The sequence below is a fragment of the Mesoplodon bidens genome (genome assembly GCF_964165515.1).
Source record: "Mesoplodon bidens genome assembly, chromosome: 1".
Taxonomy (NCBI): domain Eukaryota; kingdom Metazoa; phylum Chordata; class Mammalia; order Artiodactyla; family Ziphiidae; genus Mesoplodon; species Mesoplodon bidens.
Window position 1 is genome coordinate 219,521,403 of NC_138176.1, and position 17,656 is coordinate 219,539,058.

At 39.6% G+C, this 17,656-nt stretch overlaps 1 pseudogene across 1 annotated transcript; it reads left to right on the plus strand.

Annotated features, from left to right (window-relative positions):
• The first annotated feature begins 2,074 nt into the window (after positions 1–2,074).
• On the plus strand, positions 2,075–3,382 carry LOC308606130 (centrosomal protein of 72 kDa-like; annotated as a pseudogene). The gene is made up of 3 exons: positions 2,075–2,756; positions 2,920–3,044; positions 3,133–3,382. The product of its transcript is annotated as a centrosomal protein of 72 kDa-like (transcript).
• The last annotated feature ends 14,274 nt before the right edge of the window (positions 3,383–17,656 follow it).

Here is a 17,656-nt window from a genome sequence, read left to right on the forward strand (position 1 = left end):
ATATTATATAACCATAAAACTATAAGGATAAAAGGAGAACTGAGATAATCAAGTCATCTTATGTTTCCCAACTATTTCTTGTGGTGGGGAACTATGCCATTATTATACAGTACAGCACCTGGATAAGAAATATTATTAAATATTAAACATTTAAAATTTAATACAGAATTTGGTTTCTTCTTTGCTTTTAAAAGTTTCCTAGCAGCAGTTATTTCTCAAGTGTTAGACTCTCCATTGGGGTAAGAAGTTGGAACTTCTAAGATAATTTGTTGAATAGGCTGTATTAAACAAATATTTATTGAATGCCTCTTTCGATTGGAGCACATAGTCTTCAGCCCATCTAGTGTTTAATAGGTTAGGCCACAGGAATTTCTTTCTAGATAAATGGAAAACTCAGGAGAAAGCAAAGTCAGGGAGAACAAGTGTAAATTGCGAGCTTGTGAGGAGCAAATTCAGGTCAGACTCTATTTGGGTCGAGACAATCTCTTCACTTCCTGTTCAGACAGTGGCGTAAATCTCTGACCTTGAAATCCAAGGCTCCCAGAAGAGCTAAGACTTTCATAAGCTCTAGAAAAGAACCCTAATTTGCAGGATGAGAAAATGGAAGCAATGGTTCAGACCAGCTCCAAAGGGTAGCTGTGCTCTCTCTCAATAAGAAATCAGCTGGAAATGCACCTCAGGTAAATACAGCCAAAATACAGAGTACAAAATACAACACCGTGACGAGCAAAATAAAAGAACCATGTGAGTCATGCATGGTAACACAGATGTAAACATGCTATTTAGAATACTAAGGAAAATTATGAAGTGCAATTTATTAAGATCTTTATTGTAGGATAGCTTATTTACTGTAGAGTAGAATTCTATTCCCAGTTTTGGCTGTAATCATGTAGCTAAGTGAGGATTGGGAATAGATATCAGAAGGCCTTTCTTGAAGTGTACTTTCAAAACTCTAAAGAAAAAAAATGTGGTAGTAAATGATCACATGAGATCAATATGAGTACAAAACTCATCAACTAGGATGTATATAAAACAATGTAAATAAAAATTTGTCAATTAGCCTGAATTTTATCTTTAAGCTTCTATATATGTAACTAGAATTTACCCTTTAAAATGGCCTTTTGCTGTTTTTACTTACATTACCATTAAACATCTTGAAATAATTCCAAGTATTTTAAAGCACTTGTCTGAGAATGTAAGGCATCTGGAATAACAGAGCTAACTCCCCGTAAGATTTCTCAGAGAATAAATTTGTGGCTGCATATTTTGAATACACAGAGCCGTTAAGCCAATTTTGTGCGTGGGCACTTATATGACCAAAGCGCAAGGCTTGTCAGACTAATTTTCAAAGCAAAGTTAACTATCACTACTAAACTCTACACAGCAATTAAAAAAAAATCCTTTGGTAATTTAACGGCAGTATTTTGAGGGGAAACTTTTACTTTTTATATTTTTTTCGTCACGCCACGTGGCCTGTGGGATCTTAGTTCCCCGACCAGGGATTGACCCCATGCCCTCAGCAGTGAAAGCACAGAGTCCTAACCACTGGATCGCCAGGGAACTCCCTCTACACAGCAATTTTTGAAACCTGATACTTATCTATCCCAAAGGATAGATATCTAACTTCCTTCCATATAAATAATTGCCTCCCTTTCATCCCCAAACAAAATATACACTTAAAAACAAGGCAAGACAAAATAAAACCACAGAAGCCCTTCTGTTGTATTTCTGCTTAATTCACATTTTGTCCTAAATGTTCCTTACTGAATCCTTTTAGTCACCTCCACATATTTCTCTGAACTTACATGCATCAATCATTAGCTGTCACTCTAAAGACACGGAACCAAACTAAAATATGAAACCAAAATGAAGTTAGAAGTAAAAATAATTAATCTAAATGATATTTCTTTGGCCCCAAGTATGATAAACTTGCTACATTTGTTTAGAAAACTGGTAATAAAAATCACTATTTAATAACAAACAGAGGCCCAGAACATCGCAATAAGTTAAAAAAATATTTGCTAAGAGGCGCAGCAGCAGGCAGGTGCGCACCATTTGGTTTCGGTCATGATTTATTCCTGGAATTTACCAAGAAGAGATGACTCACCTAGGAAATTCTTTGATGAACTTAACAGGTCTCAAATCTCTAGATCTCTCACGAAACTCCTTGGTTAGTCTAGAGGGCATCGAGGATCTGACTCTCCGGAGAGCCTCAACCTCTGCTCCCAGCGCATCTACTCCCCGGTGGAAGTTTCCGCCTCTGCTCCTTGACTTCCGGCTGAACCCCGCGGTGAAGAGCGAGTCTTACTCCCGCCTCTTCGTCGTGCGCATGCGCCCGGGGATAGGCTGGGCGGGAGCGAGGCGCGGGGCGGGGCTTGGTGCTGGACTACAGCCTTGTGAGCGGGGAGCGAGCAGTAAGCGTCTCGGCTGCATTTTGCTTCGATGAGGAATCAATGGCCTCAAAGCAGAGCTTCCCAGCCGTTTTCAGCGTCGAAAGACGGCGCCACTCCAGAGCCAAGGGCACTGCCCCCTCGGCCAAGAAGTGCTCGGTCATGGACGCGGATGACGAAGCGGTCCTGAACCTCATTGCCAAGTGCAAGCGGGACTTGAGCAACCCTCCTGGGAGCGCGAGCTCCAGCTGGAAGGAGCGAGAGGCCGGCTTCCAGAGCTCCCAAGAATCGCAGCCCCTGTCGAGTCCTCAGGCGGTGCAGCACCAGTGTGGGGACTCCCGGTGGCAGGGCCCCGAGAAGAGGAGCGTGCGTGCGTGTGGGGGGGCGTTTGTGCAGAGCCGGGGCTGCAAGACAGCGAGGTGGCGAGCGTCCCCCGCTCCCGCCCCCCCAGCACTTCACCCCTCCCTCAGCCTGCACAGACCTTGAGGGCGCAGTCCCTTCTTTGGAGTCGAATTTGTCGACCCAAAAGGTGTTACATCCCTTGCCCGCTCCCAAAAAAGTACAGGAAGTGAAGGATGCCAGGCGGGAGGTTCCGGGCGCCTTCAGACTAGTAGTGTCTGAGCTGCCTGAAGGAGGGTCTGAGCCGGAGGAATGGTTCGGAGGGCTGGAGTGAGGCGCCCTGGCCCATGGTGGAGCTCGTTGGAGCCTGAGATCAGAGGCCCCCCACCCTGGTGTGAGCGAGGTGTGTCCCAACCTGCACCCGGCTGCGCCGCCTGCCTGTGAAGAAGGCCGCCCTGGAGGTGAGGCTCCTGGCAGCTCTCCTCGACCTGGTGGGCAGGTGCTGGAGTGGCTGCCGGTCCCTGCACAGCGACGAAGTGTTCCTCGCCCAGGCAAGACACGTGTTGTCATCTGTTCAAGAATTTACAGCCAATCCAACGCCCAGGTTGCCAGTGGAGAAAACTGGACCCAGAGGGGTTAAAAGACCTATTTAAGGCCACATAGTAACTTAATGGCCAAGCAGGCTCTGGAAGCTGGTCTCCTAATTCCTAATTCAAAACGTTCTGGTTTATCAGAGTTTATCAAATCATTAGCTCGTTTTCTAGTCCTAACTGTCCAGTTTCCTCATCCCTCTCTTCCCATGGAGTTGTTATATCACTTAGGGCAAAGGGCAGCAAACTATAGGCCACCTGCCAAATCCAGCCCACACGTGTTTTGTAAATAAAGCTTTATTGGAACACAGCCAACCACCACCTCCCACCCACCCATCCCCAAATCTACAGCCACTCAGGACTGTTCAACAGTTGTGAATGAAGAAATTCGCTACCTGACTCTGGAAAAGAAGTCTTTGCACAGTCACCTTGCTGAGCTACAGCAGCAGTATGGCGTGATGATGAGTGAGGTGGTATAGGAACTCGCCGACACTGGGAAGAAGATGGATTGCCCGAGGCAGCATCTGGAAAGGCCTCTGGAGGACAGTGGGAGCTGGAAGTCTCTTCTGTTCAGCATGAAGAAAGAAGCGAGAAATGCCGACACTCCAGCTGCTGAACTTGCAGATCACTGGACTTCCGACAAGCGTGAAGAGCCTCTCTGGCAAGATGGTGGAACTAAAGCAGCCTCTGGAGCACCACAGGATCCGGGAGCTCGCCCAGCTGCTGCAGGAGAGCCACACGTTTGCAAGCCAGGCCTGGGCAGCGACTGATGGGTGACACCATGCCACAGCCCCACAGACGCCCCCAGAGTTCCTGGTAAGTGTGGTTCTGAGTCAGAGCACCTGTGACATCAGCACTACTTGTCCCATCACACTGACAAGGTGATGACCTCATCATTCCCTAACAGTAAGAAAACAGTGCAACAATAGATCGCATCTATATATACATTTATTTCCCTTTCCCCCAAAAAACTTAGTGCGAACTAGTAGCGTATGATCCCTTTCAAGTTTGAGTTATGTGCGTTTCCTTTGTTGTTTGGCTTGGTTTGGGGAACAGAGAGAGAGTTAACAAAAGCATCTCCAAGTGCAGGGCGAGCACCTCCCGGGACTGCCTGGGGCCACCACTGGTGGCACTCTCCACACGCCTGTGGACAAAGGCCACACACCTGAGCCAGGGGATTTCACAGAGCGTTCAGTAGTCAATCAGTGCAGGGAAGCTATTCAGGGTCAGAGTTCTAAGGACATTCTAGCCTCGTGGTGACGTCACACTACAGCTGAGTTGTCAACCTGTGCCGTATGGAACAAGTGACGATGATGTCCCCACCTGGGGGGGCGGGAAGGTTGGGGTGTGCCAGCTTGTGCAGGAACACCTCAGGGAGAAGAGAGACCACTGCGTCCTCCGGGCAGGGCCAGCACCAGCAGCCTTCCCTGTAAAGGACCAGGTGGTGACTGTTTCAGGTTTTGGGGCCATGGTGTCTGTCACCCATCTTCTCCCCACCACCAACGTAGCTGCAAAAGCAGCCACAGACGATGAGAAGGGCATGGTGGGACCATGTGCCATTACAACTTTGTTCATGACAGCCACTGACCGAGCAGGCCCAGGGCTTGGGTGTGTGAGCCTCTGTCCACTTGGCACTTCAGAGGGACACCTCAGCATGCCCTGAGCTCTCAGCCACTGGACGGGGGCTTGGAGCAGCACAGACAGGAAGTGATGCTCTTCCTGACTGTAATTTTCTTCCACCTCAAACCTTAAGACTGAGGATATTCAAGATTTTAAAATACTTCAGTATAAATATAGATCTCTTCTTATAATACTTTAAACTTAAATAATTTGAACTTCAATTTTGGTGAACTGACCACTGCCTAGTTGCTTATCCTATAGCGTTAAATACTGATAGAATAAGTATCGTGCTGTGAAAAAAAATTGTTTAGAAACAGTTGGACATAGAAAAAATTTTAAACTGAAACTAGTAATTTAAATGACCATATTTAACATACAGAAACATTACTACAGATTTTGATAGCATTAAATAATCATATCTATTCCAGGACTATATGGAAATGTTAACATTTCTACAGCCAGACTCTGCAGTTAAAGGAAAACATAATTCTGAGATATATTTCCACCCAAAAAATGTTTCTAATATTCAATTCAAAAAGAGGTGCCAACAACTAAGAAGGTGAATGTTTTCACCCTCCTGAACAGATATTGTTATATGAACATCCTATATTATCTACCTGAGAGACTAGCATGTCCAGAGTAAATGATTCATTTTACTTACAGTACATCAGGATTAAAATGTTTACACTGAACACCTGGAATATTTACTAAAATTAATCTTATTAAGGTAAAACTTAAAAAATTACTCTGGAACATTTTCATTTCTTACACTCAACAAACATTAAATTATCAAAGAAAAGATTCAGCTGACATCTTCAAAGATTTTAGCAGGTTTAACAAATTTCTATTCTGCCACATACTGATAGCAGTAGGCATATTTCTTGAACATCATTCAATCTATTTTAAAAAGTTAATTGATTAGAGACATAATTTGTAAAGCAAGGTAACCAAATTACAGAGTTCTAACTAATATTGGCTTTGCAGAATTTCTTAAGAAGAGATACACAAGGCATACACAAAAGCATACGGCTCCTTATTGTTTACTCATTTTACTAATTTTACCTAAAACTAGGACTGATAATTAGCTAGCCTGCACTGTTATGTCAGTCAGCATGCATTCTGATTGATTGGAATCATGTGGTCCAAGTGATTAAATATCCCTGTCCCAAGTAAATAAACAACACATACCACTAGCTTGGTTTAGATGTGGTTTTGCCTAAACATTGAAAGTTCCTTCAAAACCTTTTTATTTCAAGTATTCTAGAATTTCTCAGTTACTTTAAAGATAAAGGTTATATTAACTTAAATAGTAATTTGTCAGACCATAATCCCACTCGTTCAATTTCAGAATATTATTTGGTGATTCTTACTCAGTAGCCCTTTTTTTTTCGTATATAATGCAATTTTATTTCAATCGTACAAAGTTAGTGTGTAGGAAATTTAAATGAAACAGTAAGGTAAAAATAGCAGAGAACCAAAAAATCTAAAAAGGAAGTACACCTAAAGCATGAGAATTCAACATTCATTAGTATTTCATCTTCAGGGTTTTTTTGGTAATATTTATTTATTTATTTATTTGGCTGTGCCACGTCTTAGTTGCGGCATGAGGGGTCTTTAGTTGCGATATGAGGGATCTAGTTCCCTGACCAGGGATCGAACCCAGGCCCCCCCCAAGCATTGGGAGCTTGAAGTCTTAGCCACTGGACCACCAAGGAAGTCCCTCATCTTTAGTTTTGATTGACACTTGATGCTTGCAAATTTTGAAACAAACTTTAAGATCTCAGCAGCCCTTTTAAATGATTTGCCTGGTATGGGTTGATTTAAAACGTTTGGTAAAAAGCAATTGATTATCCATATTCTTCAAAGATCATAATGGACTATTGGCTTCCCTCTTGTTTGAATTTAATCATGTTTTCAGTCAATTAACTGTGAAGTGTCTTCAACTTAACAGAAATATAATTGGTTCAATTGTCAATTATGTTAGACTTAAAAAAAGCTAATTCCAAATATGAGATCATATTGCAAGCTGTTTGTAACATGCTGTTTTCCTCCGAAATTTTTATTTTATTTATTTATTTAAATTTATTTATTTAATTTATTTATTTTTGGCTGCGTTGGCTCTTCGTTGCTGCGCGGGCTTTCTCTAGTTGCGGTGAACAGGGCTACTCTTCGTTGCAGTACGCGGGCTTCTCATTGCGATGGCTTCTCTTGTTGCGGAGCACGGGCTCTAGGCTCATGAGCTTCAGTAGTTGTGGCACGTGGGCTCAGTAGTTGTGGCTTGCGGGCTCTAGAGCACAGGCTCAGTAGTTGTGGTGCACGGGCTTAGTTGCTCCACGGCATATGGGATCTTCCCGGACCAGGGCTCGAACCCGTGTCCCCTGCTTTGGCAGGTGGATTCTTATCCACTGTGCCACCAGGGAAGCCCCCAAATTTTTATTTTAAATAATAATTTACAGGATCTCAATATTGAAGAAACTTGCTTTGAAAAGCTGACCTAAAATAAATAGATGGCCAGTTATTTCTCCAGCAAAAATGGGTTTATTTGGGATCAGCAGAGAATTGTAATTTGGGGTCTGTGACCATGGTGAGTCACGTGCAAGTCCCAGCAGAGTGAAGAATGGAGAACTCTTATCAAGGGGAAAGGAAGTTGGAAGGGCTAGAGTAAATAAAGAGTCCATGGGTTTTCATTGGTTGAGTTATTGCCAAGAAACAAGAGGAGTCTTTTTCCTGTTGGGCTCTGGTATCATTGCAAAGTATGAGAGTTCTCTCTTCTAGTCTCTAATTCAATTTAATTGAGGTTTCTGTTTATTCACTTTTTACAGAAATTATTTAGGATACTAATGATCTTTGTAGTAACCAAAACATCTAGTCAAATGAGGCAACAGTGGAAAGAGCCAAAAGACATGGGCCTGGTCGCATTTGCTAGCCAATGTAATTCTTTGGTTTTATTTAAGTATTATTATTAATATTAAGTATTTTGAAATATTCTGGGCCAGAAATGTAACTATTTCCATGGTAGGATTTTTATACTTATATTTATCTCACACTTGCTTTTCTCAGTAAGAAAGAGGAAACTAGCATCTCTGGAGCTTATGGTGTTTGAAACTTATTAACTCTATTGCCTCTGGCTATAGAGATCAAAAAGGAGTTTTGCAAGTTGAGTGTAGAAGAGCAGTCTGTCTTTCTGACCTGTAGTGTTGCCAGTAATTGTAAGCCAGGGGTTACACTTGGGAAATTAAGATATTTGATTCCTAAAAAAGAGTGTGATGTGTGCAGGGCCAACAGCAGGGCTTGGAGCTGTTTACATGCATAAGGGTAACTTCGCAGGTCAGGAGTGATCAACAAATTAAATTTTGAGACATCCTACAGCCTCCCAAGATATATTTCTTTTTCTTTTTTGAGCCAATCCTCCTTGATAATGCCACTCTAATATCCCTATCTCCATAACCTCTCACATCCCCTTTATATTACACACAGGAACTTCTAGCATCTCAACTTCATTCAGTATAGTACGTGTCAAGACCAGGATTTAGATAACCAAGTGAACAAACCATTAGAACTTTCCCAACTATTTAAGCTTGTACATCAAATGCAGACTCTCTGATAATTACCCCCACAGTGATAAATTATGTCCCTCTTTCTTCCCTGGGCTAGCAACCTCAGAATACACACACAGACACACATGCACACACACACAAACACACACACACACACACACACACACTTTCCTTCCCCTGGATCTTGCTGATATAATTTTTTTTAAACATCTTTATTGGAGTATAATTGCTTTACAATGGTGTGTTAGTTTCTGCTGTATAACAAAGTGAATCAGCTATACAGATACATATATCCCCATATCTCCTCCCTCTTGCATCTCCCTCCCACCCTCCCTATCCCACCCCTCTAGGTGGTCACAAAGCACCAACCTGATCTCCCTGTGCGATGCAGCTGCTTCCCACTAGCTAGCTATTTTACATTTGGTAGTGTATATATGTCCATGCCACTCTCTCACTTTGTCCCAGTTTACCCTTCCCCCTCCCTGTGTCGTCAAGTCCATTCCCTACGTCTGCATCTTTATTCCTGTCCTGCCCCTAGGTTCATCAGAACCATTTTTTCTTTTTTTCTTTTTGATTCCATATATATGTGCTAGCATACGGTATTTGTTTTTCTCCTTCTGACTTACTTCACTCTGTATGACAGACTCTAGGACCATCCACCTCACTACAAATAACTCAATTTCATTTCTTTTTATGGCTGAGTAATATTCCATTGTATATATGTGCCACATCTTCTTTATCCATTTATCTCTTGATGGACACTTAGGTTGCTTCCATGTCCTGGCTACTGTAAATAGTGCTGCAATGAACATTGTGGTACATGACTTTTTATGAATTATGGTTTTCTCAGGGTATATGCCCAGTAGTGGGATTGCTGGGTCATATGGTAGTTCTATTTTTAGTTTTTTAAGGAACCTCCATACTGTTCTCCATAGTGGCTGTATCAGTTTACATTCCCACCAACAGTGCAAGAGTGTTCCCTTTTCTCCACACCCTCTCCAGCATTTATTGTTTGTACATTTTTTGATGATGGCCATTCTGACCAGTGTGAGATGATCCCTCACTGTCGTTTTGATTTGCATTTCTCTAGTGATTAGTGATGTTGAACATCCTTTCATGTGTTTGTTGGCAATCTGTATATCTTCTTTGGAGAAATGTCTGTTTAGATCTTCTGCCCATTTTTGAATTGGGCTGTTTGCTTTTCTTGATATTGAGCTGCATGAGCTGCTTGTATATTTTGGAGATTAATCCTTTGTCAGCTGTTTTGTTTGCAAATATTTTCTCCCATTCTGAGGGTTGTCTTTTCATCTTGTTTATGGTTTCCTTTGCCGTGCAAAAGGTTTTAAGTTTCATTAGCTCCCATTTGTTTATTTTTGTTTTTATTTCCATTCCTCTAGGAGGTGGGTCAAAAACAATCTTGCTGTGATTTACATAATAGAATGTTCTCCCTATGTTTTCCTCTAAGAGTTTTATAGTGTCTGGCCTTATATTTAGGTCTTTAATCCATTTTGAATTTATTTTTGTGTATGGTGTTAGGGAGTGTTCTAATTTCATTCTTTTACATGGAGCTGTCCAGTTTTCTCAGCACCACTTATTGAAGAGGCTGTCTTTTCTCCATTGTATATTCTTGCCTCCTTTATCAAAGATAAGGTGAGCATATGTGTGTGGGTTTATCTTTGAGCTTTCTATCTTGTTCCATTGATCTGTATTTCTGTTTTTGTGCCAGTGCCATACTGTCATGATTACTGTAGCTTTGTAGTACTGTCTGAAGTCAGGGAGCCTGATTCCTCCAGCTCTGTTTTTCTTTCTCAAGATTGCTTTGGCTATTTGGGATCTTTTGTGTTTCCATACAAACTGTGAAATTTTTTGTTCTAATTCTGTGAAAAATGCTACTTGTTGTTGGATAAGGATTGCCTGAATCTGTAGATGGCTTTGGGTAGTATAGTCATTTTCACAGTGTTGATTCTTCCAGTCCAAGAACATGGTATATCTCTCTATCTGTTTGTATCATCTTTAATTTGTTTCATCAGCGTCTTATAGTTTTCTGCATACAGGTCTTTTGTCTCCTTACGTAAGTTTATTCCTAAGTATTTTATTCTTTTTGTTTCAGTGGTAAATGGGAGTGTTTCCTTAATTTTTCTTCCAGATTTTTCATCATTAGTGTATAGGAATGCAAGAGATTTCTGTGCATTAATTTTGTATCTTGCAACTTTACCAGACTGATTGATTAGCTCTAGAAGTTTTCTGGTAGCATCTTTAGGATTCTCTATGTATAGTATCATGTCATCTGCAAACAGTGACAGTTTTACTTCTTCTCTTCCAATTTGAATTCCTTTTCTTTCTTTATCTTCTCTGATTGCTGTGGCTAAAACTTCCAAAACTATGTTGAATAATAGTGGTGAGAGTGGGCACCCTTGTCTTGTTCCTGATTTTAGAGGAAATAGTTTCAGTTTTTCACCATTGAGAATGATGTTGGCTGTGGGTTTGTCATATATGGCCTTTATTATGGTGGGGTAAGTTCCCTCTATGCCTACTTTCTGGAGAATTTTTATCATAAATGGGTGTTGAATTTTGTCAAAAGATTTTTATGCATCTATTGAGATTATCATATGGTTTTTATCCTTCAGTTTGTTAATATGGTGTATCACACTGATTGATTTGCATATACTGAAGAATTCTTGCATTCCGGAGGTAAACCCCACTTGATCATGGTGTATGATCCTTTTAATGTGCTGTTGGATTCTGTTTGCTAGTATTTTGTTGAGGATTTTTGCATCTATTTCATCAGTGATTTGGCCTATGGTTTTCTTTTTTTGTGACATCTTTGTCTGGTTTGGTATCAGGGTGATGGTGGCTTTGTAGAATGAATTTTGGGAGTGTTCCTCCCTCTGCTATATTTTGGAAGACTTTGAGAAGTATGGGTGTTAGCTCTTCTCTAAATGTTTGACAGAATTTGCATGTGAAGCCATCTGGTCCTGGGCTTTTGTTTGTTGGAAGATTTTTAATCACACTTTCAATTTCAGTGCTTGTAATCAGTCTGTTTATATTTTCTATTCCTGGTTCAGTCTTGGGAGGTTGTGTTTTTCTAAGAATTTGTCCATCTCTTCCAGGTTGTCCATTTTATTGGCATAGAGTTGCTTTTAGTAATCCCTCATGATTCTTTGTATTCCTCCAGGGTCACTTGTTACTTCTTTTTTGTTTCTAATTCTGTTGATTTGAGTCTTCTCCCTCCTTTTCTTGGTGAGTCTGGCTAGTGGTTTATTAATTTTCTTTATCCTCTCAAAGAACCAGCTTTTAGTATATTTATATTTGCTATTGTTTCCTTCATTTCTTTTTCATTTATTTGTGATCTAATCTTTATGATTTCTTTCCTTCTGCTAACTTTGGGGATTTTTTGTTCTTCTTTCTCTAATTGCTTTAGGTGTAAGTTTAGGTTGTTTAGTTGAGATTTTTCTTATTTCTTGAGGTAAGATTGTATTGCTATAAACTTCCCTCTTAGAACTGCTTTTGCTGCATCCCGTAGGTTTTGGGTCATTGTGTTTTCATTGACCTTTGTGTCTAGGTATTTTTTGATTTCCTCTTTGATTTCTTCAGTGATCTCTTGCTTATTTAGTAGCATATTGTTTAGCTTCCATTGTTTGTATTTATTCCAGTTTTTTCCTGTAATTGATATCTAGTCTCATAGTGTTGTGGTCGGAAAAGATACTTGATACAATTTCAATTTTCTTAAAATTACCAAGGCTTGATTTGTGACCCAAGATATGATCTATCCTGGAGAATGTTCCATGAGCACTTGAGAAGAAAGTGTACTCTATTGTTTTTGTATGGAATGTCCTATAAATGTCAGTTAACTACATCTTGTTTAATGTGTCATTTAAAGCTTGTGTTTCCTTATTTATTTTCATTTTGGATGATCTGTCCATTGGTGAAAGTGGGATGTTAAAGTCCTCTACTATGATTATGTTACTGTTGATTTCCCCTTTTATGGCTGTTAGCATTTGCCTTATGTATTGAGGTGCTCCTATGTTGGGTGCATAAATATTTACAATTGTTATATCTTCTTCTTGGATTGATCCCTTGATCATTATGTATGTCCTTCTTTGTCTCTTGTAATAGTGTTTATTTTAAAGTCTATTTTGTGTGATATGAGAATTGCTACTCCAGCTTTCTTTTGGTTTCCATTTGCATGGAATATCTTTTTCCATCCCCTCACTTTAAGCCTGTATATATCCCTAGGTCTGAAGTGGGTCTCCTGTAGACAGCATATATATGGGTCTTATTTTTGTATCCATTCAGCCAGTCTATGTCTTTTGGTTGGAGCATTTAATCCGTTTACGGTTAAGGTAATTATCGATATGTATGTTCCTATTACGATTTTCTTAATTGTTTTGGGTTTGTTATTGTAGGTCTTTTCCTTCTCTTGTGTTTCCTGCCTAAAGAAGTTCCTTTTGCATTTGTTGTAAAGCTGGTTTGATGATGCTGAATTCTCTTAGCTTTTGCTTGTCTGTAAAGGTTTTAATTTCTCTGTCAAATCTGAATGAGATCCTTGCTGGGTAGAGTAATCTTGGTTGTAGGTTTTTCCCTTTCATCACTTTAAACATGTCCTGCCACTCTCTTCTGGCTTGCAGAGTTTCTGCTGAAAGATCAGCTGTTAACCTCATGGGGATTCCCTTGTATGTTATTTGTTGCTTTTCCCTTGCTGCTTTTAATATTTTTTCTTTGTATTTAATTTTTTATAGTTTGATTAATATGTGTCTTGTTGTGTTCCTCCTCGGATTTATCCTGTATGGACTCTCTGCCCTTCCTGGACTTGATTGACTATTTCTTTTCCCATGTTAGGAAAGCTTTCAACTATAATCTTTTCAAATATTTTCTCAGAGCCTTTCTTTTTCTCTTCTTCTTCTGGAACCCCTATAATTAGAATGTTGGTACATTTAATGTTGTCCCAGAGGTCTCTGAGACTCTCCTCATTTCTTTTCATTCTTTTTTCTTTATTCTGCTTTGCGGTAGTTATTTCCACTATTTTATCTTCCAGGTCACTTATCTGTTCTGCATCAGTTATTCTTCTATTGATTCCTTCTTGAGAATTTTTAATATACTCAAAACAGATACTCAACACAGGAAGTGAAGAAGGAGGAGGGAATTTTAACATAACATGGATGCATTTTTTCAAATTCAAATAATATTTTAGAACAAATGGACTCATAAATATGAGAAAAAACAATCTTGCATCAAAAAAAGAGCCTAAGGCAGCAAAACGGTAGAAAAAACAGATGGGTCACTTTAACCCCAAATAATGTCTATAAGTTTTAAAGGAAAGTGTTTGGACTTTTGCATAATCTTGACCACAGAAGTAAAATATGATGTGTACGCACTTGAAAAGAAAAAAAGAATTTGTATTAGAGTTATCCAGCGCTGAAGGAGGAATTGATTGGGAACCTGAGAAGAGGAAACCCAAGGAAACAATGCAAGCAGGATTGTGGTTTTGTAGCAATATATAGATGGATGCAACCTGGTTAGATAACATTGGGGATAATACATACATATGGCTTCTTTTAATTCTTTTGATTTAAAAATTAAAAAAAATAAATTTAATATTTTTTAAAATTAAAAAAATGTGTTTAAATTTAAAAATTCTTTTAAAATTAATATTACCAAAGAGTAACATTAGGTTAGTTTTATTAAACCTGGAGGTGGATAGTATATTATGAGACCGTAGGCTAGGAGAGTATAATGCACATATGTTTTGCTTGACCAGCCTCTGCCCTTCTTCTTCCTCTGATTATTTTATCATTCTTATTATATGGAAAGCCACTTCCTGTACACTCTCCGTCCACGTGATTGGAGGTGGAACTGACGCAGTCCCTGGGGCCTGATATTTGGAGGTGAATGTGTGTGGCAGGCATGTGATCCAAGCTGACCAATGAGTGTGTTCCATCTTTCTGGTCAGAGGACTTGGTTCTGGGATGGAAAATGGACCTAGTCAGCACAAAGAAAGTCAGTGCTGGACTTCTATCAAAATTGCTGGCAGAAGTTCCCTGCTGGCCTAGTGGTTAGGATTCTGGGCTTTCATTGCCTGTGACCCAGGTTCAATTCCTGTTTGGGGAATTGAGATCCTGCAAGCTGCGTGGTGGCCAAAAAAAAAAAAAATTTACTGGGAGAGAGGTAGTGTTTCCACTGAAGTTGCTCAGCTGGGAGTATAAGCCCGAGCTGCTGGTGGCCTTTTTGCCCTTGCAGGTGTAGGGCCTGTGAGTGACATTGGAGCAAACAGAGCCCTTTGATGGAGACTACAGAGTCAGGACAATATCATCTGATCTCCTGAATCCAGATGTGCCTGAAGCTAGGTTTCCTTCTGAAATTTTTGGGTAGGTAAATCAGTTCATTCTTTGTCTCCTCAAGCCGCTTGCAGCTAAAATAGGCCTGATGACATGGAGAGTACCAATGGGTGTGTGGGGAGGAGGTAAAGACCTCTCAGGAAGAGGATCAAGAGGACCTGACGACTCGATTGGCTGGATGTGGAGGCTGTGGGAGAAAGAGGACACAAAGCTGACTTTGAAGTCATTTGAATAGCTTGTGATGTTTTTAACCCAAGGAAAGATATGATTGATGAAGAAACAGTTTTTCCTTTCACATATCCAATCCACATAGAAAAACATATTTAAATCATAAACTATAAGGTAGTAAATGAGAAATATGTAGCTGCTTCTCAATAGCATGTTTTTCCTTTAGTTACCATTGGCGTAAAAATTTTGGTAGGTTATATGTCTCTGAGGTTATTAAAATTAATTTTTTGAATTTACACAGTGTTTTATAGTTTTCAAATCACTTTGGAATCTCTTATCTCCTTTAATCTTCCTAAGAACTGTATGTAGTAAGTGGGATAGTTATCATCATTCTCTGCTTACCAATGAGGGTATGAGGCACAGAGAAGTTAAGATAATTAACTACAGAAACCCAGCACATAATTTGTAAGAATGGTGTGAGAAGCCAAATTTCCGAATCCAATGCTTTTCCCATACATCACTCAGCTTTCCTGTCCTTAATAATTGTGATTAGTTATAATCAGTGATAAAATTATCATCAGTCATCAAGTTATAAACAGTTGGCATTCAGAAAATGGCATCACGTTTTCTTTAAAACATTACAAAATATATTTAATCCAGTCAGGGCTATTCTAAAAGAATACTAATTTGGAACTGACTCAACCCTGATGTGGATCCGAGTGTTCACTGTGGGTCATTTCACTGTCTGATATCTCCAATATTCTCTGGGATTCTGGGTGGGAGAGAGGTGGAAATGGGAGAGGATTCTGGCTCAGAGGGGAGGGTCCTATAAATTGGTAAATGTCATTCTAGATGAGTAAATATTTCCTTGCTAGGGAAGTAATTCTGAGACTCTCTTATCTTCTAGTTCCCAGGAAACACAAGTTGTCTCAACTCTAATTGAGGAAAACGTAAAGGGACTTCAGAGAAGGAGATAAGGACCAGTTGCCCGCCAAACTGATGATATGAGTCAGCCCCATAGCCAGTTGAGCGAACAGGAGTTATATATACATGTGGAGTTTTGTCCAAGGGAAAAAATGTAGATAGTTTAAGTACACTGATAAAGAGCAATGTATTGGAACACCAGGCAAATCTCACCATACTGTCCAAGGAACAAAAACACCAACATCAATGGAAATCGTTTTCCCCAATAGCCACACACTCAATTTTCAAGTGCTCACAAAATGGAGCTTGATTTCAAGGAATACTGAATAATTTTGTGCCATTTCCAATTTTAACTTTTCTGTGGGAATGTAGGAAATGTTGAGACTAATGCAAAAACTTTGGGGACAGAAAGGTCTTGCTTCGTAAAATTATATGGTTTGACACAGTTGCTTTAATGAAATTGTTGTTTATATTATGCTGCTTCAGAGCCAAAATAGAATATTGAATTTCTTCTAAGTCATGTAGTTAAGCCCAAGTTTCCAAATGAATCTAATGGTCTGGCTCTATTTAAATGTGTTGATTCTGGATTCATAAGGTTGTGTCAAAATGTGATTACACGTTCTCCAATTTCTACACTGCCTCCCTTACTCCTGTAAAGAAATCTTTGGTGTATTGATTCTTCATTTAACCTTAAACTAGTACTTAGGTAAGAAATATGAACACGGCTCTTTTTCCACTCAGAAATAAAAGGAAACAAATCAATCTAATAAGTCAATGTTATTCTAAACAGTAGTAAAATACTGGGAAATGTTTTTCTCATTACTGCTGTAGCCTGTTAACAACAACTGGAGGTGATCCCTGGGTTAGCTGGGAAACACACATTGATTGCTATCTGTAGAAAACTCTACTTTCTAAATAAAGCAAACAATGAAATCTGTTGTCTGCAAAGTGACATACCTCAGTGTGAAAATATTAAGGCTTGTAAGCTCTAGATCCTGGCACTAGAAATTGCTTGCCAATGAGGACATTTTTTTTTCTTCTTCTGTGAACAGTAGAAGGGTAAGAAAGGAGAAGATGGACTTCTGCAGTTTAGTTTTATGACATTATGAGGGATCAAATCTGTTTTTTCTCTAGGATAGGGAACACAGACATAGCAATCACCTAATATATTTTCTCACTAGACCGGATCGATGATCTGTGGGAACTTGCTTATTTATTCCTCAGCAAAATTTTGTTGCTCCATTACTGAAGCTACTAAGAGAGTTGTACAAACTCCATATTCTATTTTCATATACAATTCTACATAAATGTTTATACCTTTTATTTAGAAGACAAGATAAAATTAAAAGAGGAAAAGTATCCCATATACACACAATACCTCTTGATGGACTATCCTTTTATGGGATGGGGGTGTGTGGGAGGATGGGAGAGTAGGAGACCCATCAGAATATAATGTGTGAGTAATTATCATTTTTAACTTGGGCCAAGACACCAAGATATTATTGCCTTTTTAAGAGATGTGTGCCCTGTTGAGCTGCTTTCCTTAAGGAACTCATTTCTAAATATCTCCATGTTCCCACCCATAAACGTACTAAAAATTCTAAAGGGTATGAAGGATATAAGAACAGGATAGAGTCAATCACTATTTTCTATAAACTGGGTCCTTATTATTTTTTATCCCTGTAACACCATGTTTTGCAATTTCTGTTTAGAATATGGATAGATAATAGAGT